This window comes from Lynx rufus, unplaced genomic scaffold (assembly GCF_022079265.1).
Source record: "Lynx rufus isolate CCGP_SWC_20201006 ecotype Redwood Valley unplaced genomic scaffold, mLynRuf1.p SCAF_3, whole genome shotgun sequence".
NCBI lineage: Eukaryota > Metazoa > Chordata > Mammalia > Carnivora > Felidae > Lynx > Lynx rufus.
Window position 1 is genome coordinate 96,484,385 of NW_025814845.1, and position 24,687 is coordinate 96,509,071.

The window sequence follows — 24,687 nt, forward strand, 5'->3', positions numbered from 1 at the left end:
TACGAGATGAATGGCAAGCTGGAGACTCAGGAGAGCTGATGGTATACAATTAGTCCTAATGCTGGCTCAGGTCCCAGGAAGAGCCAATGTTTCAGTTAAAGTCTCAGCTAGATGACAATTAGGCAGAAGGAAGGAATTCTCACTTATTTGGGAGAAGGTCAGCCTTTTTCTTTTATTCAGGCCTTCAACTAATTGGATGAGTCCTACCCACAATAAAGAGTGCAATCTGTTCTATACAGCCGACCATTATTAAGTGTTTATCTCATCCAAAAACGCCCTTACAGAAACACCCAGAATAATGGACCAAATGTCTAAGGACCCTGTGGCCCAGTCAAGTACACCCATAAAATGAACAATCACAAAGTGCAATTAATACCATTTTCACTTTGGTAATATGTTCACTGAACTGTAAAGGGTTTTATTGATCTGAAAATATTCAGATTTAATAAAAATGCCAAAGATTAAATAAAATGTTTTTCTTTTTAAAATTTTTTATTTCATTTAATTATTTAATTATAACTTATATAATTCATTTTAACTTTAATATAGGATTTTGAATATTTTAGTAAAATATTCTTTGAAACTATAAATAAAACGATTTCAATTTTATTAACTTTTATATTTAGTTTAATTTTTAGTTAGATTACAATCACAATTTGGACATATTAAAATACAATTACATTTATTTTTCAATTCTTTAGAGAACTGAGAATAAGGAAAATTAAGATTTGGGGAAAATAGAAACTATGAAAATAAATGCCAGAAAAAAAAATTCTAAAAGCAAAAGAGAAATTTAAAAATCTTTAAATAAGCCATCCTATAAAAAAAAAAAACCCAAAAGTAATTAAAGTAAGCACACATAAAGTTTGACCCATATGAAATTTGTGAGGAGAATACAAGGTCTTTATTATGAATATTAAAAATTACTGTCAAAAAACCATAAGAATATAAGTGTACCTTTATACGCACTCAACTCCCAAGCCCTGTGGAAGAAATTTTTCACCAGCGCTGTCTGCAGATCTAATTAAGTTGTCAGACATGCCACTGCAGAGATTTTAACATCAAACTCAGAATGCCTAAGAGGAATGGAGTGGAAGATAAGGTGAATGCAAGCGTTTGAGGGCCCTAACAAAGAGACTTCTAGGCCTAAGTGCTATAATTATAACTCAAAATACCAGGTAGAGGAAATTGTACAAGAAGACTCTCATGCCTAACCCTAAAATTTATGAAGTTTTGTTTAAGTCACTCAACAGGGAAAATGGCCAAAAATGTGTTGCTATGCCAAATTAACTGACTGAATTTGAGAGCAGAACTTAGGATATTCTTGCTTGAAATACTGTGGTAGGCACATTCTTTTAAAGGCATAGGACCTGGAAGGATAGCAGTAATAAGAACATGTTCATACTTTCTTACAAAGAAGTAAATGGTCAGGGAGCACCTGGGTGGCTCAGTTTGTTGAGCAACAAACTTAATTTCTGTTCAGGTCATGGTCTCATGGTTTATGGGATTGAGACCTTCATCAAGGTCTGTGCTGAAAGCCTGCTTTGGTTCCTCTCTCTTTCTCTCTCTCTTTCTCTGTCTCTCTGCCCCTTCCCCACCTGCACATGCTCACACGCTCTCTCTCTCTCTCTCTCTCTCTCAAAATAATGATCATATTTGTATTCTAGGAACTTAATTCTAGCAACACACTTGAGGACACATTACCATACGGAGTTTCTGGATAAAGCTAAATATTAAAACTATTATAAAAACACCACAAAAACCTGCATGAGTGCTGTGACAACCAGGAAAAAGCATTTTGCAGATCTCCAAATAGGGGAAAATAATTGACTCAGGTCACCATTGAGGCATTTATGCCATCCTGTGCTTCTCAAAGACTGCCCTCAGGAATACTATAGATGTCAGCAGAATACTTAAGGTAGGCCCATTCTTAGACACTCTCACCCAAAATTTATTCCTTTACTCCAGGGCAATCTTGTATCATGATCTACTGGCTCTCCCAGCCTTTCCAGAATTCTCACCATTTTCTCTCACATATTTCCTCTAAATAAATTCTAACATGTTGACATCTGCTTCTGAAAGGACCTAGACCAGTACACGGGCAGAGACACATATATGGACAAGAGTATATGCAAGCAATTTTGGAAATAAAATTAACAGGAAGGATTAGCAGATTTTATGAAGCAGAAGAAAAAAGAGTCAAATACTTCTTAGTGTAAGATGGTGACCATATTAACTGAGGTTTTGATTCAAAGAGGGGAAAAAGTACTTGAAAAAAATTATGAACTCAATTTCAGAGCATGTTCAGTATGGGATGTTACGGGCCTTTTCAGGCATAATGCCCAGGAGACTGTTATAAGTGTTAGTCATGAACTCGTAACCTAGATAAAGGCCAAACAGAGATGCATGTTTGACAGTCATATATATTAAGAAGATTCTGAAAAATAGATTTTGTACCACTTACAATTAACAAATTAGCCTGACACAGTTTTATGGATGCTGCTAGAAGGTAAGAGACACCTGGGTCAGAGACAGACAGTTTATTACTCATGGTAAATGCAGTAGTCAGGGTATCTCCAGTGCACTGTGCTACAAGTCCCAATTATCACAGAACCACATAAAGAGGATCAGATGACACCTGTACACATAGAGGGTAGTGCTATTGAAGAGAAACCCGAGCTTAAGAACCCCAATCTTTGATAATAAGTAGTAACATGCCTGTCCATTCCTACAAGGGGGAATAAATCATTTTCCAAGGTTGTTTTCTATGAAAAGATAGTCATAAAGAAAAGAACAGTCTATGGCTTACTCACAAAATATGAGGAAAATTAGAAACCCAAGGGAAATTGTCTCCAAAAATTAACACTAGCAAACATCATAAAGTAACCAAACACTCTTGAAAAACTGGAATGCCGATTAAAACTATTAGGTGCCATTTTACACCTCAAATTAGAAAAAGCAGACAGGTGAGGCACCTGGGTGGTTCAGTCATTTGAGTGACCAACTCCTGATTTCGGCTCAGGTCATGATCTCATGATGGTTTGTGAGTCCTAGCCCTATGTTGGGTTCCACACTGACAGTACGGAGCCTACTTGGGATTCTCCCTCTTTCCCTCCCTCTGCCTCTCTAAATAAATAAATAAGCCTAACAGACCCACAAACATTTGACCAACTAATCTCTGACAAAGCAGGAAAGAATATCCAATGGGAAAAAGACAGTCTCTTTAGCAAATGGTTTGAGAAAACTGGACAGTGACATGCAGAAGAATGAACTTGGACCACTTTCTTACAGCATACACAAAAATAAATTCAAAATGGATGAAAGACCTAATTGAAAGGCAGGAAGCCATTAAAATCCTACAGGAGAAAACAGGCAACAATTTCTTTGACCTCGGCCACAGCAACTTCTTACTAGACATGTCTCTGGAGCCAAGGGAAACAAAAGCAAAAATGAATTATTGGGACCTCATCAAGAAAAAACCTTCTGCACAATGAAGAAAACAATCAACAAAAATAAAAGGAAATTGACATAATGGGAGAAGATATTTGCAAACTACATATCAGATAAAAGGTTAGTATTCAAAATCTGTAAATAACTTATCAAACTCAACACCCAAAAAACAAAAAATCCAGTGAAGAAATGGGCAAAAGACATGAATAGACACTTTTCCAAAAAAGACATCCAGATGGCTAACAGACACATGAAAACATAATGTGTTTCAACATCATTCATCATCAGGGAAATACAAATCTATACCACAATGAGATACCACCTCACACCTGTCAGAATAGTTAAAATTAACAACTCAGGAAATAATAGTTGTTGGCGAGCATGTCGAGAAAGGGGAACACTTTTGCACTGTTGGTGGGAATGCAAACTGGTGCAGCCACTCTGGAAAATAGCCTCAAGAAATTAAAAATAGAATTATCCTATGACCCAGCAATTGCACACTAGGTATTTATCCAAAGGAGACAAAAATGCTGATTTGAAGGGGCACATGCATCCCAATGTTTATAGCAGCACTATCAACAATAGCCAAATTATGGAAAGAGCCCAAATGTCCATTGACTGATGAATGGATAAAGATGATGTGATATATACAATGAAATATTACTCAGAAATCAAAAAGAATTAAATCTTGCCATTAGCAACAACATGGATGGAACTAGAGTATGTTACGCTAAGTGAAATAAGTCAGTCAAAGACAAATATATGATTTAACCATATGTGGGGTTTAAGAAACAAAACAGATAAACATAGGAGAAGGGAAGCAAAAATAAGATAAAAACAGAGAAGGAAACAAATCATAAGAGACTTAAGTACAGAGAATAAACTTAAGGTTGCTGGAGGGGTGTTGAGTGGGGAAATGGGGTAAAGAGGTGATGGGCATGAAGGAGGGCACCTGTTGGGATGAACACTGGGTGTTTTCTGTAAGTGATGAATCACTAAATTCTACTCCTGAAATCTTTATTACACTATATGTTAACTATCTTGGATTTAAATTAAAAAATAATTTTAAAAGTGGACACATATATTTGTATGTATGTATGTATGTATGTATAGTATGTGTCTGTGTGTATGCTTATGTATATGCTTTGTTTTGTTTTCTGAGTCCTTCTGGCCTAGGAAGGCTTATTAGTCTCCTATGGTTGCTGTAACAAATTAACAGATATTAGGTGACATAAAAATAACAGAAGTTTATTCCTTTTTAGTTCTGGAGGTCAGAAGTATAAAACCAAGATGTCAGTAGGACTATACTCCCTCTGAGGGCTCTAGAGGAGAATCCTTCCTTGCCGTTCACAGCTTTTGGTGACTCCATGATTCCCTTGGCTTTTGGTTTGTGTAACTTAAATCTCTACCTCCATTCTCACATTACTTTCTCCTTTGTGTGTCCTTCCCCCCTTCTCTCCTCTTGATAGTATTTGTCACTGGATTTAGAGCCCACTCCAATGCAGAATGATTTCATTTCAAAACCCTTACCATCATTATATCTGCAAGGACATTTTTCCAAATAAGGTCACATTTACAGATTTAAGGTGGGCATATTGCTGCATGAGGTGGGGGAGAATTATTCAATATATTACAGAAAGGTACAGCAAAATAGGCTTTCAATAATGTCGCAGATATGTTTTCCACGAACCATGTCAAAAGTGAGCACTCAGGAAACATCCTGCTTCTAGTCATTGTAAGTATTTTTTTCTGATTTTCTATTTATCTTCTATACTTACTTATGTTCTGGTTTTCAATATCTTCCTTTAAACTACTAAAGTTTCATTGACTTATTTGTTGTAAACATTCAGTTTTTTAAAGTTTTGGTTATATTCTTTATATATATGCAGAAGTGATCACATCAACAAATATTTTCCTGCATTCCAGTTTCTGTTGTCTTAAAATGTCTTAAATGTTTTTTTTTATTTGCTACTACTACAATCTGTGAATTTTAAATTTATTTTTATGAGCGATCAACAACAACAAACAAATTTTGATTACACTGAAGTAAATCTGAAATATCTTTCTATTCTCTCTATAGAAAATTATATTGCAATATGGTTATCATAAAAAGAAGCAATTATAGAACTGAAACTAAAAGTTTTGAATAAAAAACATTTAAGGGTGAGTCAAAGAGTTAATATCATGTTATTGTTTTTCTGTATTTTTGTTATTTTTGAAACTGTCTATAAGTTGCAATTAGTTGATAATTTTTCCAATTTTTACTAAAATATTTACCTATATTTAGAATATTTATCCAAGATTTATTTTTATCTCTAATTTTATATTTGTATTCCTTATTCTTTATCGTTAAAAAAAAGCCTCTAAAATGTGTAAGTTTCAGGTACAATGTCTGGATCTGCTCTAGGAAGGAGTTTAAGAGGAGTTCTGGATGAGAAAGTAGATAGGGTTCAATGGACCACTCTGTGTGATAGAAGATTGTTGGAATCAGGACACTAGGGAGAGAGTAATAATCAGTCAAAATTTAATATCATTGTTGATAATTTTAGTCACTGATTTTCAAGTCAATACAAACCAAAATGTGCTTTTGTTTTTTGCATTAACGAACAGATACTTTTTCAAGCTTTAAATTGGTAGCTTAATAGTAGCAAAGTGAAATAGGAGGGCCTATAACCATGAAATGATCATTTTTCCAATTCCACATGAACACCAATGGAAATTAACATTATTCTTTATAGTAACATGGGCACAACATTTTCTTCTTGTGTGCTTTCTTTTTCTTTAAATCCAGATAAGACATAGCATCATAGTAAAGGCACAAATAATTTTTTAGGAGAAATTTTTTTTGATTGGGAGCTAAAAGGCAGAATGAAAAGAAAAAATCCAGTTCTTGTGCATTTCCCCCAGGTATAATGAAGGCATTCAGTTGTCTTAACTATTTCATATAAAATGAACCTCAAATTCTCATAATAGTTCAATTCAAGGAAAAAAAAAGAGCTTGTGGGACCACAGCGAGATGCCTGACTTTTAATAGGATGCCCAAATACAATGTTTTCCCTGATGTGCTATTACAGAAGTGTTGATATAGGAAAAAAGGTATAAAATATGTAAACAAACTAATAGAGAAGATTGCAAAGGGGATCCTGGGTTCACCATGTCCCCACAGACACCAAAGTAACAACTACATCTATGTAACTAATTCTAAAAATGATCTGAAGACTAGCAGAAGAGATTTTCCATAGCTAATTATAGAGAGAAGGCCACATCAAAAAAGGTAAAAGGGGTAGAGACATGGTCAGGAACCAAACCCCCTGTGTGACCAACCAGAAACAGGAGGGACATTACAAGCACAGAGGAGTGATGGAATCAAACCCTACACTGGGCACACCTAGCCCTGGGGAACTGCACTGGAAAGATGAGTCCCCATGATCTCTGGCTTTGAAAATAAGTGAGGCTTAATTCTAGGAGATCCAGAGGTGATAGGAAACTGAGTCCCCACCCTTAAAGAGACAGCACACTAAATAACTCAGGGGAAGGGCACCTGGATGGCTCAGTCAGTTACACATCTGACTCTTGATTTCAGCTCAGGTCACAAACTCATGATTCGTGGGATTGAGCACCATGTTGGGCTCTGCACTGATGGTGTAGAGCCTGCTTGGGATTCTCTCTTTCCAGCTCTCTCTGCCCCTCCCCTGCTCACTCTCTCTCTCTCTCTCTCAAAATAAATAAACTTAAAAAAATAATAATAATAACTGAGGTGAGACACAGCACAGAGCAGCAGTTTGAAAAGTGCTTGGGGTATATGTGAAGGAGATTTATTGACTAATCTTATAATGTGTGCTAGAGATCTGCAGGAGACTTTTCTAGGAACAAAAATGCTGGACAGTACCATTTTCTTGGCCCTCTGCTGTCCTAGATGGCTGGATTCTCTCCATTACCTTGTTAGCACAGTGTGCCCTGCCCCAGTGTGCCCTGCAGACCCACCTCAACCAAACTGCCTGCATCGGCAGGCATTCCTCCAAAGTAGCTCCTGCCTCACCACACTTTGCTGGTAGCTCCAGCCAGGACTAGCACCACTCCAAAGTGACTTCTGCCCTGTAAAGGTGAGGAGACAAGTCCACACACCAGTGCGTCTGTAGTTTCTGCAGCTGGGCCTTTTAGCTGGCAACACAGAGAACAAGCTCTGCCCTCCCACATCACGCAGAGTGGGTCATTGCAGCCAAGTGAGACGAGAGCCAGCCCCAACAACCAGTATGCCCACAGTAACTGTGGTTCAGCCACAACAGGAGAGCACATGCAGTACACATAGGAGACTCTCCTGAAGCACTGGTTCTGGTGACCAGAGGGGACCGCACTTTGATGCACTACAGATGTCTTCTAATCAGTGCCACTACTTTCAAGACCAGGAGACATAGCTGTCACACCTAAACATAGTGACAAACACAGAGAGTACAACAAAGTGACACAGAAGGATGTGATCCAAATTAAAGAACAAAATAAAGCCATAGAAAAAGAGGCAAAAGGAAACAAATAGAAGCAAACTACCTGATAAAGAGTTCAAAGTAATAGCCACAAAGATGCTCACCAGACTTGAGAACAGAGTAGATGAACGCAGTAAGAACTTCAAAAAGAAATTATATATATATATATATATATATATATATATATATATACACACATATATATATATATATATATATGTAAAAGAAGCATTCAGAGCTAAAGAATACAATAAGGATAATGAAAACTACACTAGAGGATATCAACAGTAGGTTAAAGGATAAAAAACAGAGAAACAATCTGGAATATAGGTTACTGGAAATCAATCGAGCCAAACAGCAAAAAGAAAAATGAATAAAAAATGAGAATAGGTTCAGGGAACTCTGACATCAAGTGTAATGACATTTGAAGTAGCAAAATAAAAGAGAAAGAAAGAGGTATAAATTTTATTTGAAAAAGTAAAAGCCAAAAACTTCTGTAATCTAGGGAGGGAAATAGACATTTAAGTCCAGGAAACACAGAGTTCCTAACAAGATGAACCCAAGAAGGTCTACACCAAGACCCCTAATTAAAATGGAAAAATTGGTGACAAAGAGAAAATCTTAAAAGCATTAAGAGAAAAGAAGTGCACATACAAGGGTAACTTCACAAGGCCTTCAGCTGATGTTTCATCAGAAATTATGCAGGCCACCAGGGAGTAGCATCAGATATTCAAAGTGCTGAAAGGAAAAACGCAACCGATAATACTATACCTGGCAAGATTATCAATGAAAATTGAAGGAAAGATAAATACCTTCCAAGAAAAAAAAAGTTAAAGGCGTTTAACACCCCTAAACCAATCTTACAATAGATGTTAAAAATAATTATTTAAGTGGAAACAAAAAGCCATAATTAAAAATAAGAAAATATTGAAAGGAAAAAAAATCACAGATAAAAGTAAACATATCGTAATAGATTGATCTTATAAATCCAGTAAGGTGGTTAAAACAAAAGTAGTAAAATCAATTTTATCAATAAAAAATGGTCAAGGGACACACAAAATAAAAGGATGTAAAACATGACATGAAATATAAAAAATGTGGAGGAAGAATAAAAACTTCGTGCTTCTAGAATATGTTTGAATTTAAGTAATCATCAACATAATATAGACTGCTTTACATATAGAATGTTATATATAAACCCAATGGTAACCACAAATCAAAACCTATAATAGATACACACACAAAAAAAAGAGAAAGGAATCCAAGCATAACACTAAAAAAGCAGTCAAACGGCAAGAGAAAAGAGCAAGAGAAGAAGGAAGAGATGAAAAACTACAAAAAGCAATCAGAAAACAATTAAAATGACAATAAGTACATGCCTATAAATAATTAATTCAAATGTAAATAGAGTAACATCTGGGTAGCTCAGTGGGTTAAGCTTCCAACTTCAGCTCAGGTAATGATTTCATGGCTTCTGGGTTCGAGCCAGGCATTGGACTCTGTGCTGACAGCTCAGAACCTGGAGCCTGCTTCCAATTCTGTGTCTCCCTCTCTCTGCCCCTCCCCCGTTCATGCTCTGTCTCTCTCTGTCTCAAAAATAAATAAACTTAAAAAATGGACAAATTAGAAGAAATGGATACATTCCTAGAAACACTCTTCCAAAACTGAATCAAGAAGAAAAAGAAAATTTGGACAATTATTGAAATTGAATTGGAAGAAAGAAAGAAAAGAAAAGAAAAGAAAAGAAAAGAAAGCAAGCAAGCAGGAACAAAAGGAACAGAAAGAAAGGAAAGGAAAGGAAAGGAAAGGAAAGGAAAGGAAAGGAAAGGAAAAAAGGGAGGAAGGGAGGGAGAGAAAAGAAAGAAAGAAAGAAAGAAAGAAAGAAAGAAAGAAAGAAAAGAAAAGAAAGAAGGATGGAGGATTGAATGGAGAGATGGAGGGAGGGAGGAAAGGAAGGAAGGAAGGAAGGAAGGAAGGAAGGAAGGAAGGTAGAAGAGTAAATACCTATTCTCTTCAAACTATTCCATAAATTAGAAGAGGAAGGGAAACTTCCAAATTTTTCTATAGGTCAGCATTACCCTGATAACAATCAGACAAAGACACTACAGAAAAAGAAAAAAAAAAGGCACTATAGGGAAATAATGCTAATGAATATAGATGCAAAATCCTCAACAAAATATTAGCAAACAGGAGTGTCTGGGTGGCTCAGTCGGTTAAGCGTCCGACTTCGGATCAGGTCATGACCTCATGGTTTGTGAGTTTGAGCCCCGTGTCAGGCTCTGTGTTGACAGCTCAAGACCTGAAGCCTGCTTCGGATTCTGTGTCTCCCCCTCTCTCTGCCCCTCCCATGCTCATGCTCTGTTTCTGTCTGTCTCTCAATAATAAATAAACATTAAAAAATTAAAAAAATATATTAGCAAACAGAATTCAACAATACATTAAAAGGCTCATTCACCACATTCAAGTGAGATTTATTCCAGTGATACAGGGATGGTTTGATATTTGCAAATGAATCTACATGATACATCACATTTAACAAGAGAAAAATGAAAGCAATTTGATCTTGGAAAGAGATGAAGAGAAAGCATTTGACAAAATTCAATATCCATTCATAATAAAAACTCTCAATAAAGCAGGTAGAGAGAGAACATTCCTCAACACAACACAGGCCATATATGAACATCCCACAGCTTATATCATACTCAATGAAATAAACTGAAAGTTTTTCCTCTAAGATCAGGAACAAGACAAGAATGTCTACTCTCACCACTTTTATTCAACATAGTACTGGACGTTCTAGCCCCAGTAATCGGACAAGAAAAATAAAATCATAAAAAGTAAGTCATAATGATAATGGAGAAGTAAAACTGTTATATTTGCAGGTAACATGATATTACATATAGAAAATCCTAAAAATGTCATCAGAAGCCTATTCTAATAAATGGATTTAGTAAAGTTACAAGATACAAAAATCAATATACAAAAATCTGATGTGCTTCTATACATTAATAATGAACTATCAGAAAGAGAAGTGAAGAAAACAATTCCATTTATAAGTGCATCAAAAAGAATAAAATGCCTAGAAATAAATTTAATGAAGAAGGTGAAAAACTTGTATGCTTAAAACTATAAAATACTGATGAAAGAAATTGAAGATGACATAAATAAATGGAAAGATATTCTGTGCTCATTGATTGGAAGAATTAATATTGATAAAATGTCCATACTACCCAAAGCAATCTACAGATTCAATGCAATTCCTATCAAAGTACCAATAACATTTTTCACAGAACTGGAATAACTCTAAAGTTTGTAAGGAACCACAAAAGACCTCGAATAGCCAAGGCAATTTTGAGAAAGAAAAATAAAACCAGAGGTATCACAATTTCAGATTTTAAAATATCCTACAAAACTGTATTAATCAAAAATACACACCGGCACAAAAATAGACACATAGATCAATAGAACAGAATAGAGAGCCCCAAAATAAACCTATGTTTAAATGGTCAATTAATCTATGGCAAAGGAGGCAAGAATATACAAGGGGGAAAGGAGAGTCTTTTCAATATATGGTGCTGGGAAAACTAGACAGCTACATGCAAAAGAATGAAACTGGACCGCTTTTTTACACAATACCAAAAATAAACTCAAAATGTATTAAGGACCTGAAGATGAGACCTGAAACCATAAATCTTCTAAAAGAAAACATGGAGAGTAATCTCTTAGACATCAGTCTTAGCACCATTTTTCTAAATATGACTCCTCAGGCATATATATATCTGATTTAAAAATGGGCAGAGGACCTGGATAGAAATTTTTCTGAAGAAAACATACAGATGGCCAACAGACAGATAAGAAAGGCTGAACATCACTAATAATCTGGAAAATAAAAACCAAAACCACAATGAGTGAGATATCATCTCACACCAGTGAGAAAGGCTAAAATCAAAAAGACAAGAAATAACAAGTGTTGGTGAGCATGTGGAGAAAAGGAAACCGTCATGCACTATTGGTAGGAATGTAAATTAGTGGAACTACTACGGAAAACAGTATGGTGTTTCCACAAGAAAATTAAAATGGATATACCACATGATTCAGTAATTCCACTACTAAATATTTACCCAAAGAAAATGTAAAGACTAATTTGAAAAGATATATGCACCAGTATGTTTATTGAAGCATTATTTGCAATAGCCAAGATATGGAACCAACCCAGGTGTGCATTGAGAGACGCATAAAGAAAAAGTGGTATATACATACAATGGCATATTACTCAGCCCTAGAAAGAATGAGATCTTTCCATTTGTAACTACAGAAATGATTCCTAAAAGTCTAGCCTTTGAGATCCTCCCAATTGTGACAACACAGATGGATCTAGAAGGTATCATGCTAATTAAAATAATTCAGACAGAATAGCATGTAATCTCACTCATATGTGAAATCTAAAAATCAAAACAAATGAACAAACACAAAAACTGAAACAGATTCATAAATAAAAGAATAAACTGGTGGTTGCCAGAGGAGAGGTGGTGGGGGATGGTCGAAATAGGTAAAGCAGACTCAGAGGTACAAACTTTCCGTTATAAAATAAATGATGGAGATTAAAAGTACAGCACAGGGAATATAGTCAAGAATATTATATGAACTGTATGATAATAGGTGGTAACTATATAACAGTACCCCAATGGGTCTTAAAGATTAACTTGTTTCAAGTTAACACACTCCTTACTTGCTGACCTAAATCCTTTGATGTGTAACAGAACTCATTTACTCTTCCAGATTTACAGACCACTAGCCTTAAAGAGTGAAGTACCAGAACTTTCCCAGTTCAAGAGGCCAGAAAGTCTGTTTGAAGCCTCCTTGGCTTTCTGATTAGCCCAGCAATATTTTAGCAAAATGTTTTTCTTTTGGGGGTCAAGTAAATGATTTTACCAACTTCCTTTGTGTAGCTGTAGACCTCGCCCTCCTTTGCAGAAAGAACAGTTTCCTGCATATCATGAAATAAGAACAGGGCCCCCTCACACAACCAATGAGCATGAGATAACTTCCAGCTGGCACCACTGAGTCTGCATGTAATCAAGAAATGTTGCATACCACTGCGTTCCCTGTACTGATTAACTACCCTAAACCCCTTTTAAAAACCTTAGGACAGGCAGAAACCTCAGAGTTGGCTTTTGGACCAGAGTCTGACTTCTCTCAAATTCCTTTCCAGGCAAAACTCCCAATCAACTTGGCCTTTCGAGCAATGAACAGCTAAACTTGGTTTCAGGAACAACTACATTTGTGGTGATCATTGAGTATTGCACAAAATTCTCTAATCACTATGTTGCATAAATGAAACAAATGTAGCATTCTATGTCAATTGTACTTCAATGATCATTTCTTTTAAATATTAAAGAAATTTCTCTCAACCCAGAAAACCTCTCGTCAAAGGTAGTGAAGACTGAAAACAATCATATCATTGAATAAACATAAACCAGAATGGGATGCATACCACAGGTAATGTGCTAAAATATTGAAAAGATGGAAAGAAATTTCACAGTTTAACGCAAACAGACACAATCCATTACATACTTTTCTTAAGGTCAACAATAATTAGTCCTCAAATAAGAGATTCTGACTGCAACTTTTGTTACAAATAGTTCATGCTAACTTTGTTTGGGAATTGAGGGTGCCATCTATGTTAGATTATTGGCTTTATCCTGAGGGATAATAAACTCGTATCTTTAAGACAGGAGGATGTTTTGCAGCTTGAAGCAAGGTGCCCACCAATATTGGGCTCCTACTCTCCCACAGAAACTGGATACTATCTTTCTTGATAATTGCATTTTTAATGGGGTGGTTCCCAAGTCCTTGAGAAAAAACATTCCTGAGAGACAAAGCTGGCAAAAGATCTATCCAGTTTTCAAAGAAAGAAGAAATTATTTATAATGACAGGTTGTCTAAAGTAAATGCTTGTTAAGAAAAAAGAGAGAATGAAAATCCCTCCCCTTTTTTCCAATGGGGAGAAGACTTCTATGTTTAATTTAATTTTATATTTGTCCTTACAAAAGCAGCAGTTAGGAAAGAGTAGCTTAGACAAATTGTAGTTTAAGAAATAATTTCTGTTTGTTTTTAACCTTTTGCTCCCTATTAATGAATAATTATCCAGCTACTCAATGTATCTTGCTGCTACTGAATACCTTACAGGAACATATTATTTGTTGCTCAACGTATTTGTCACTGCAGCCAGAAACACCTAGTTTAGATCAAAAAGGGTAGATGATAAAAGACATTTGTTTATAATTTGCCAAGAAAAGAGGAAAATATTTAGGGTTTCACCAAGAATAATAATTATACTTTGGGAAAGAGGAAAGGAAGAATGAAAACACCATTAGATTTTTTACATTTAAGATTGGCACAGTATATCATTGTTTGACCATGGATGTTTGCATTATTATCTCTTAGAAATATTAACCTACTTCCAAACAATGCAGTGTATTATTGTGTTTCTGGACAAAAAAAAAGCGCATATTAAAAGTGGGTGTGACATGTGTTTCATCCTGATTGCCTACTCTTGAAAGCCATTAATGCTTAACTTAGTCCATTTAGAATTAATTACCTCAGGAATCAATGTTCCAATGACAATATTCTTAACCTCCAGCGAGCACCACAGATGGCTAAACACAAATCTCTCTTTTCTTTCTTTTTTTTAAACATAATGAGTCTTTTTCTCTTTGGAGAAGAAATATGCATCGTATGTTATAGTTGTATCAGTCAACAATAAAATATGCATAGATCCTGTAACAATATTTGAGGGATTGTGTGGAAAGATAATATTTTTAAAAATGCCACTTTTATCACATACTTTGTTCTGTTAAAAGATATTCTGCAGAACAAAGCTCAGAACCCCATGGAAATCAATTCCCAAATGGGTCTGTACACCCTCAAGGCTACTTCCTTACTCTTTTGTCACTAGTTGTATTGACAGCTGTTAGTTCCGACTTTGAGACAATTTCTCTCCTCACTGAATATTTATTGAAATATACCTTGTTGTAGTATTGACCTTACACCATGAAGAAGCAGAGAATAATAGCAAACTCTCCTGGGGCCTGACAGATGGTTTTGGTATTCAGCTTTGCTGTCAGCATAGGACCTCACAACATATGCAAAACAAAAGAATATTATTAGCCTCTGAAGGAAAAATGAAATGTTATCCGAATTAAAGGGGCAATGTGTAATTCACATACAATGTTTGTGCCTACCCCTGAATATCAAGGATAAAGTATATTCAGCTGCAAAAGAATATCTCAAATCTAAAGACAGAGAACACAAATGGGCCAAATACATGTACAACTAACTTATGGACCAAAGTGAATCATGCATGACCAAAAGATTCCCATAATTCAAATCTGTTTTTATTAAGTAAAATATTGTTAAAATGTCCATAATATTTTACTTTGATATAAAATAAAAATAGCAAAGTAAAATACTGAATATATAAGTTTTATGGTATTTAGGCAATGCATCATTAATATGCCACGTTGAAAATTCTATAAAATCAAGTACTTTTTAATGGACTCTCAATGTCAAGTGACTAGACATTGTACACATTTTTAAATGATATTTTAAAATTTAATTCATTAGAGAAGAACATATTTAAAATAAGTATTTATCTTATTGATATCTTATTCCAGGCACAGATTTGAATTACATTTACATTCAAAATCCTGAATCTTCTGTGACTAATCTCCCACTCCCATTCCCACTCCTTCTGGTTCCTCATATCCTGCATGGACTCCTGCCTTTTACTTTATTTTCCTGCCCCCCTTTCACTCTCTACTCCCATACATTCTTTTTTTTCTCACCAATGTTGTCTTTCTCAAAGAAAGATCTGATTATGCCACTTACCAACTTAAAATTTCTTAATGATACTATAATTTCCTAGAAAATAATATTCAAATATCTTAACAAAAAATTAAAAACATTTCATAATGTGGCTCCTATTTATTTTTTTCTACTCTCATAACTAATTCTTATCTCAATATATATTAAACTGCCTTGTGGTAAACATATCTTATTAAGATCCCCAGTGATCCATGTCTTTATAATTGCCTCTCATTGAGTATGACTTGCTTCTCACCAATATAATATGGTATATATAATGGGGTATTATTATGCCCCACAGTCTTAGATGTGTTGCATGGCAAAAGTGATGAGAAGTTACTTCCATCATTATATTACATTATAGAAGACTCCACCTTAGCTGACTACAGACAGAGGGAGAGAGAAAAAGAGACAGGGAGAGAGGCTTTATTATATTAACTCTGAAGAAGGAAGCTGTCATGTTGTGATAGAGCTTATGTAGAGGGTTGCCTGGCAAGGAACTGGTAGCATCATGTAGGAGGTGAGTGTGGTCCCTGGTCAACAACCAGATAGAAAATGAGGACCTCAGTCAAATAACCACAGAAAATGAGTTACACTCTCAAACTGAAAAAGCATGAAAATGAATTGCTCCCCAAGCCAGCCTATAGATGAGAATGCACTATGTCTGATTTCTTCATTCCAGCCTTGTGAAATCACGAAGTACCCAGCTAAACCATGCCCAGACTCCAGACTCACAATAACCATGAGATAAAAATCATGTATTTTTTAAGCTGTTAAATTTGTGGTAATTTCTTTATGCAGCAATAGAAAACTAATACATGTCTTTAGTCAAACATACCACATTTGTTTATATCTCTAATCATTGCCCATGCTGCTCAGTCCTTCCCATTGTCTCTGACAAATAAACTTCTGTGCTCAGTTGGAATTCCACTTCATTATTTACTCTTTGAAGATGTCCCTGGCCTAAAATTATGGAATCAAATACTCTTTTTCTGGACTCTCATATAACTGTCATAGGTTAATACTGTATCTTATATAGCCTTGTTAAGTACCTGTCCTTTCACCTCCCCCCCGCCAAATTTCATGCATGTATGACATGCATGACAAACATAGACAAACATAGACAAATTATAGTCTTCCATTGCAAAAGAAGGAACTTTAATTCATTTCTATTTCTCTTCCACCAAGCACAAATGTTTGGTACACATTTACATGAAAATGAATATTAATAGTCACTTTTTAAATATAATGAAAATAATAATATTTCTGTCATTAATAAGCACTATGTCCCAGGCACTATGCTAAATATTTTATATACATTTACACTAATCTTCATGAGGTAAGCATGATTAATAGCATTTTAAATTTGAAAAAGCTAGAACTGGGAACATGTAGCTGGACTCATGCTTTTTTTAAATTCCCATTATCTCTTTCATGCCTTGCCCTTTTCTCAATCATTTTTCCTTTGGTGATCTCCCCTCTCTCATTCCTCAGAGTCTTGACAAGGCAGTCTGTCATGAATGTCAGTCCTCTCTTGCCCAATGGAAAGCCTTGTCAACCAAGCTAGTCTAACCAAACTATTCCCTCAGGTTTGAAATGAGGCTAATAGGAGACAGCACAACATTCTTTATCTTGCATACATATGCAGTATATGTGTGGAACTGTCTTTGCCATTCTTCTGGGCATTAAGGATGAAGCTGCATGCTGAAAGCTGGCTTGAGGAAGCCAGAACCAAAATATGTAGAGAGAAACAGATCTTTGCCTAACTTGTGTGAGCTCCTGGATTGAGAAGTTACAAAAATGAATCTTATCCCTTACAGGTACATGAATTAATAATTCCCTTTATGCTTGAGCTCATTTGCATTGGATTTCTCCTGAAAAGTATAAAGCACAGTGTCTCACTGATAGCAAATGATAAAACCAGGATCTTCTGAACTCAGCTGTGCCTAAGTCCAAAGTGTATGATTTTATAACAATTTTTTGCTTTCTCCCCAAAGAGGATGCAAACTCTAATAAGAATCCTGAATTAAATGCCCTGATATACAATTATACTATCAATAAAATGTCATAGCTATAATAATGATAATGTTAATTTATCATGTACATATAATAAATTGCTTACAGTACTAATTTCTTTATATGTTACCATATATATGAACTTTTAGGTATATTATTATATATTGATGATACATATGTGTGAAACAGGAGTAGCAACCTATACATCACATGTTTCCCCCTTCACAAAAAAAAAAAAAAAAACAACTTTGGAATTTCATGCAGTTTTGTTTATAGAGGAATAAAGGACATAGATAAATGCAAGAATCTACTTAATCCAGGAATTCATATTTGATGTTTTCTTTAGAGAAGAGGAGAACAAAGAGTGACATGTGACATAACAGTCATAGGATACACAGGAACCATGTTATACTCTGCGTTTTTCCCCACGTGTATGTATTTTCACAGTATTTTAAAAATTAAAACAAAGGGATAATTCTGATTTTGAAAGGGCTAATCATCATATTTATTTATTTTAATTCCATCTGTTAGTGCATTTTGTCTTTAAGAATACTATAGGGCCTAAAGAATAAAACGAATAATTTCTATACCATGGAAAATGCTGATATCACTGGAATGTATGGACAGAGAAGGTATTCACTACTGTATTTTTAACTTCCTGCTACCTTTCAATAAACAACATTTCTATAATAATTTAGAACATAAGTTATATACAATGTAGCCAACCAAATAGCATCATATTCCTTCGAATGATAGATTCATCAAAAAAGATATATGCATTTTTTCCTAAGATGAAAGGCAATATGTTAATCCAAAAGCTTTTTTTAAAAAACCTGCAGAATGAAGATATTCAGCAAGCCAGATAATTTAAAATTAAAAACAGAACTAGAAGCAAGATACAGTCTTTGAAAAGTAAGTATCACCGCAGTAGCTGATGAGCTTTCTGAACTGCAATATGTTTTCTTTTCTGTTTAATCTTGAACTCAAAAAATTTACAATAAATTCTTTTTGTATATAATACTTGAGTAACTTTCCTAATAAACCACAATTTACATTTGTCAATGAACTGCAAGATGTTTACTGTATCATATACAGATAAATGTAATAGTCTCAGTCTTATGGTAAGTTTAAGGGCCAACAGTCAACATGCAAATCCAAATTCAACCACTAGCTTTCTTTCTGCTCAGGTTTTCTTTAGTCAATGTGGCATATCACTTTTCTGATTAATAGCAGCAAATATAAGAAAGCAAACTAAATATTTCAGAATCTTATGATCCCTGTGTTAACTTTTTTTGAGATCTCCCTAAAATAGTCAAAGTCTACATGTCCACTTTACCTTTGTACTGTAGAAATAGATCAAGAGTAAATTTAAAAGGTTTCATATTACCTGAAAGTGATAGGAAAGATGTACCCCCTTAGACTAAAATAAAGTTTGAATTAAGAATATATATGAATACACCATAGAATGTTAAGATCATCAAGATCATCAAGACCAACTCTCTCATCTTATAAGTAGGAAATGCAGTTCTAAAAACATACCTGACTTTCCTGGAATTACAAGAAATCAGTTAACATTATATCTAGCCCTGAGTCATACTTCCCTGGCAAAAACATCAATCCAGATGTTATGGGTTGAATTATGTTTCCCTGGTGAAAAAAACATGATGAGGTCCTAAAACCCAGGACCTCAGAATATGGCCTTTTTGGAAATAAGTTCATTGCAGATATAATTAGTTAAATTAGAGATCATACTAGGATAAAATATGTCCCCAATTCCAATATAAGTGGGGCCTTTATAAGAAGACAGCCATGGAAAGATAGAGAAATGCAGAGAAAATGCCAAGGAACTACAAAGACAGAGACTGGAGTTATGTAGACACAAGGCAAGGAATGCCAAAGATCGTCAATAAGCCACCAGAAGCTAGGAAAAAGCAAGGAAGTGTTCCCCTATAGGTCTCAGAGGTATTAGCCCTGCTAACCCCTTGATCACCAGCCTCCAGAACCAAGAGACAATACATTAATATTGTTATAAGCCACCAAGTGTGTGATACTTCGTTATAGCAGCCCTAGAAAACTACTACACCAGGTAAACCCACCTATCTGCCTTTTTCTGTGTGCAAAGGAGCACCTAAAATGATGGAGAAAACCACACCACTGTGTGGACATGTCTTATTTTAATCCATGACCACAAAACTCAAAAGAACACTTTGTAGCCATCTTCTTACACTTTCCTAGTGAGTGCCCTTCCCCATACACTATAAGGGTGATTTCACAGTCTGCTCTTTAACCACCCCAACATCCTCATCCCTTTGTCAGCTGATGACTTTGTCTTTGTACCTCACTGAGATAATAGAAGCAATTTAAACAGACTCCCTCATCCTCTACCACCAAATCTACAAATATAGCTAAAGCTGTATACATATTCTTTGTCTTCCCTTCTCTTGCAGAGCAGAAATGCCTCTACAGTTTTCAAAATCACCTCTTGACTGTAAGCTCCTTATGCATTCACTCTCACTCTAAGAATATTGATCACTGTTTAACTATGTGGTATTTTTAATGTTCTAATATTATTCTGCAAAAAAAAAAAAAAAGAAGGATAATTCCAGCATTTTTCTAAAAAATAAAAGACAAACAAAACTTCCTTTTTACCACAGATATCCTTCAAGGTATTCCCCATTCTCTACTCTTCAGAATTAAACGTTTAACACTTTGCAATCCACACCGTTCTGAATTACGTTCTCTGAACTTACTGTAACTTATTTTATCAAGGTTACCAAAGACCTCCATATTGCCAAATTCATTGGTTCCTATTTGTTGTCACTATGGAAGATTTCTTGGAACCCTCCCTGAAGTTGGCCCCTCCCTCCTCTTGAAATATCTTTTTAGGACTTTTTGACTCTGCATTTTATTGGTTTTCTACCTATCCCTTGGCTATTTCTTCCCAGTATCCTTTGCAAAATATACCTCTATATTTTCTCTCAAAGCTGGCATTTTCAGTCCATGATGTCAACTGTATCTCTGTGAAAGATCTCATCTGGTCTCATGGCTTGAAAATTATTTCCAGGGGCGCCTGGGTGGCTCAGTCGGTTGAGAGGCCGACTTCCGCTCAGGGCATGATCTCGCGGTCCGTGAGTTCGCGCCCCACGTGGGGCTCTGTGCTAACAGCTCAGAGCCTGGAGCCTGTTTCAGATTCTGTGTCTCCCTCTCTCTGACCCTCCCCCGTTCATGCTCTGTCTCTCTCTATCTCAAAAATAAATAAACATTAAAAAAATTTTAAAAAAAGAAAATTATTTCCAGACTGATGATTCTCAAAATTATACTCTAGCACTATAATCTCTAATCATTTCTACACTTTTTATACCTGTGTATCCAACTGCCTGAAGCTTCCTTTCTGGGATTTGATAGGTATCTCATATGCAGCACATCCAAAATGAAATGATCCCCAAAGCTTGTGTTTTGTCTGTTATTTCCAACACCAGAATATGGCATCAAAAATGATATGCACAGTCCAAAAGCCTAAGAATTACACTTAATTTCTACATTTTCCTCCCCTTCTAAATTCAGTTTAAGTTTTTTGGGGGGTTCTATATTCAAAATATATTTAAAACACACCTACTTCTCACTATTTTTATTGCCACCAATCCTCCAAGATTGCATCATCTTTTACCTCTATTATTGAAGTAGCTTCCCACATAAAACCACTGCATCTCTAATTCACCTTCCCCACAATTCACTTAATTCATTTTCCAAACATCATCTAGACAAGTGTCACAACCTAGATGCTTGAAGGCATATCTGGGCTAGAAACATTTCATTTTAATTAAGTTTGAGTGCCTTCAGAAAGAAAATGTGCCCTCCAATTTATCACGGCCTCTTCTCTTTTGTGTACATCAAGCCTACATCACCTGTAGTGCTAACTGCCTACCTCCTATAGTCAGGTGATTTGGGATTCTAATCATATATCATCTTTTAAAAAAATGTATGTACATAGACTAGTAAAACAGATTGCTTTCCCCAGTGTAGGTTTGCTCCATCCAATCTGTTGAAGGCCTAAATGGAACAAATGGCTGAATAAGAAAGAATTTCTTCTCTATCTTCATAATAAATCTCTCTCATTCTCTAGCTCTCTCTGTCTTATATATATGCATATGTCTCCAATATAAAGCCAATATATATATAAATATATATATCCAATATAAAACCGATATAAACCAAGAGTTATGCAATATAAATATACATATATGTGTGTGTGTATATATATATGTATATATATATAAAACCAATATATTTATATTAGTTTATACTAGTTTTATATTATATATAAATATATATAGAGATATATTACAGATATATATTACAGATATATACAATAAAAATATAATTGTAAATATACAGTTAATAATATAAATATATATAGTGTATATATACACTATAAAACAAATATAAACTCTTGGTTCTATTTATCACATACACATATGCATATTATACACATACATATTATATATGTTATATATAACACATATATATATTATACATATATAATATATAATATACATATTATACACATACACATATTATTAGCTATGTTTGTCCAAGGTCAAATAGATACTCACAGGAAGTTGAAAGTGGCTTATCATTTATCCTAAGGATTTAGGGTGCCCAATATAGTTAATGTATATGGGATGGTTAATAAATATGGAGTGGCCAGAGCAGTTGGAAAAGCTATGCTAAAAAAACTACCACTTTGTCCAGAGTCATCAACCTGTCCCAGGAATCTGGGTAAAAGTGGCTGGGGAACATTGGCCTCCATCCTATTTTGCCTTCAGCCCAACTGCCTACACCACATCATTGAGCTGATTGGAGAAATAGTACAAATAATCATATGAATAAGCAATTTTTATTTCTATTCTACCATCTTCTTAAGGTAAGGGTTATATGCCCAAATCTGCCATTTTGTTTGAAAACCATTGCTGACGAGAAAGCTTACCATCTAATAACTAACAGTCTATTTAAACCCTATGATAGATAAGCATAATAGAAATAAATGCTTCTAAAATTATGATAAATAATGAGATATTTTCCTATCAAAGTGAAACAATTTTAAAATAAAACTTAACCTACTTTAAGACAAAAACAAACAACAACAACAAAACCCCACTATTTACCAGGTTCTGTATTCTCAGATCTTAATGTTCTATTATTTAATTGAATCCTCACAATGCCACAAAAGTAAGGTTGTTTCCATAGAATAGGAAATGTGATTTCTAAGGCTGATGAACTTGCCCAAGGTTATAAAGTCACTATTGTGATTCACATTTAGATATGGGACACTCCAGTTCCCCCATTCTATGCTACTTTACTAGCCACTACAATGAATATGCAAAAAAAAAAGTTACCAATATTGATTTTGATTTTGCCAATTTTTATTTATTCATATGTGAATTGACACTAATAACCTCTTTTAAGAGCTAATCCTTAGGCATAGCTTCACATTAAAAATGTATGATCAGACATCCTAGAACTTTGAAATAGTACATTCAGTTTTCCTTATTTATCTAAACATATTAAGTATGCTTATTTAAGAAACTTGCCTATTTTTCAAAAGCTTATGTGTTAACATAGCTTACCAGTTACAAAGAATTGACTTATAAAGTTAATAATTGAATAAATGAATTATCCAAGACTATTTAAAGCAGTCAAATCCTAAGTGACTTTGTAATTTAGTGTACTAGCTCAACTGAATTCTGGTTTTCTTAATGACAACTATTTAGTAGCCACAATCAATTATCATGACTGCTAAATATTAACATAAATATAACTAAACATTAATAAGATGTATTTTGGTCAAGTCAAAGCAACTTGGGTATGATTTTTATTAATTGGTTTTCTTTTAATGTATCTTTCCTTTTTAAATGTTATTGAACTCTAAACTTCTTTTTAAATTTCTAAAAAAATAAAAAATAACCTTTGAATTCTTCAATGCATAGATATATGATTCTCTTATTGTGACAGATTTATTAAAAGATAAGCTAAATCCAGAGAATTGTCCTTACTTTAATTATTTAACAAAGTCAAAACTAGCGCTTCTTTAAAGTAATTATACTTTAAAAGTAATATATGTAAAAGATCACTTTTTAGTGTTTATAACCTACTTATATAAATAATAATGTAAATTTAAAAATTATTGACTTCAAACTGTCACATCAAATAGCTAATGGAAAGCAATATGCACTAGTATTGATTTGAGAGATAGTATCTAAATTATTTGGGCCATCTATCGATTCCTTTTCAGAATATCAAATGTTTCTTATAACAAAATCAATATGGCACTTTACAAGACATTTAGTGAAAAGCAAGCCATTCTCTGGGCAACACTTTCAGAAATACATCCATTCCTTCCCCATTTGGGTACCACTATAAATTTGTTAATGGAAATATTAATATGGACCGTACAAGGGACAACATATATTTGCTATATTTGTATAGGCCATCCAGATACAATGTACAACTAGTTGGCAATAAAAAGATCACAAAAAGATGAATAAAATATAAAATGAGAGCTTCATACCCTCTATGGTAGATGTTATTATATGAATAGTTTACAATAAAATGATTGTTTTCAGAAATTTCTCCCTTAAAATATATTAATAAATATAAGTAAATGAATTCATGATATTGTAATCCAAGTTTCTGAACGGAAACTAAATTCTGCCATTTCCATGTACAGCATAAAGTTTTCTAGCATGAATAGAAGACTGTGATAAAAAACTGAATCCATCTATCTCATCCATATTGTGGATACTAATTTTTTAAAAAATAAAATCCAATTAAGTATTATATAGTAAATATGATTTAGTTGTAAAATATGAATAAA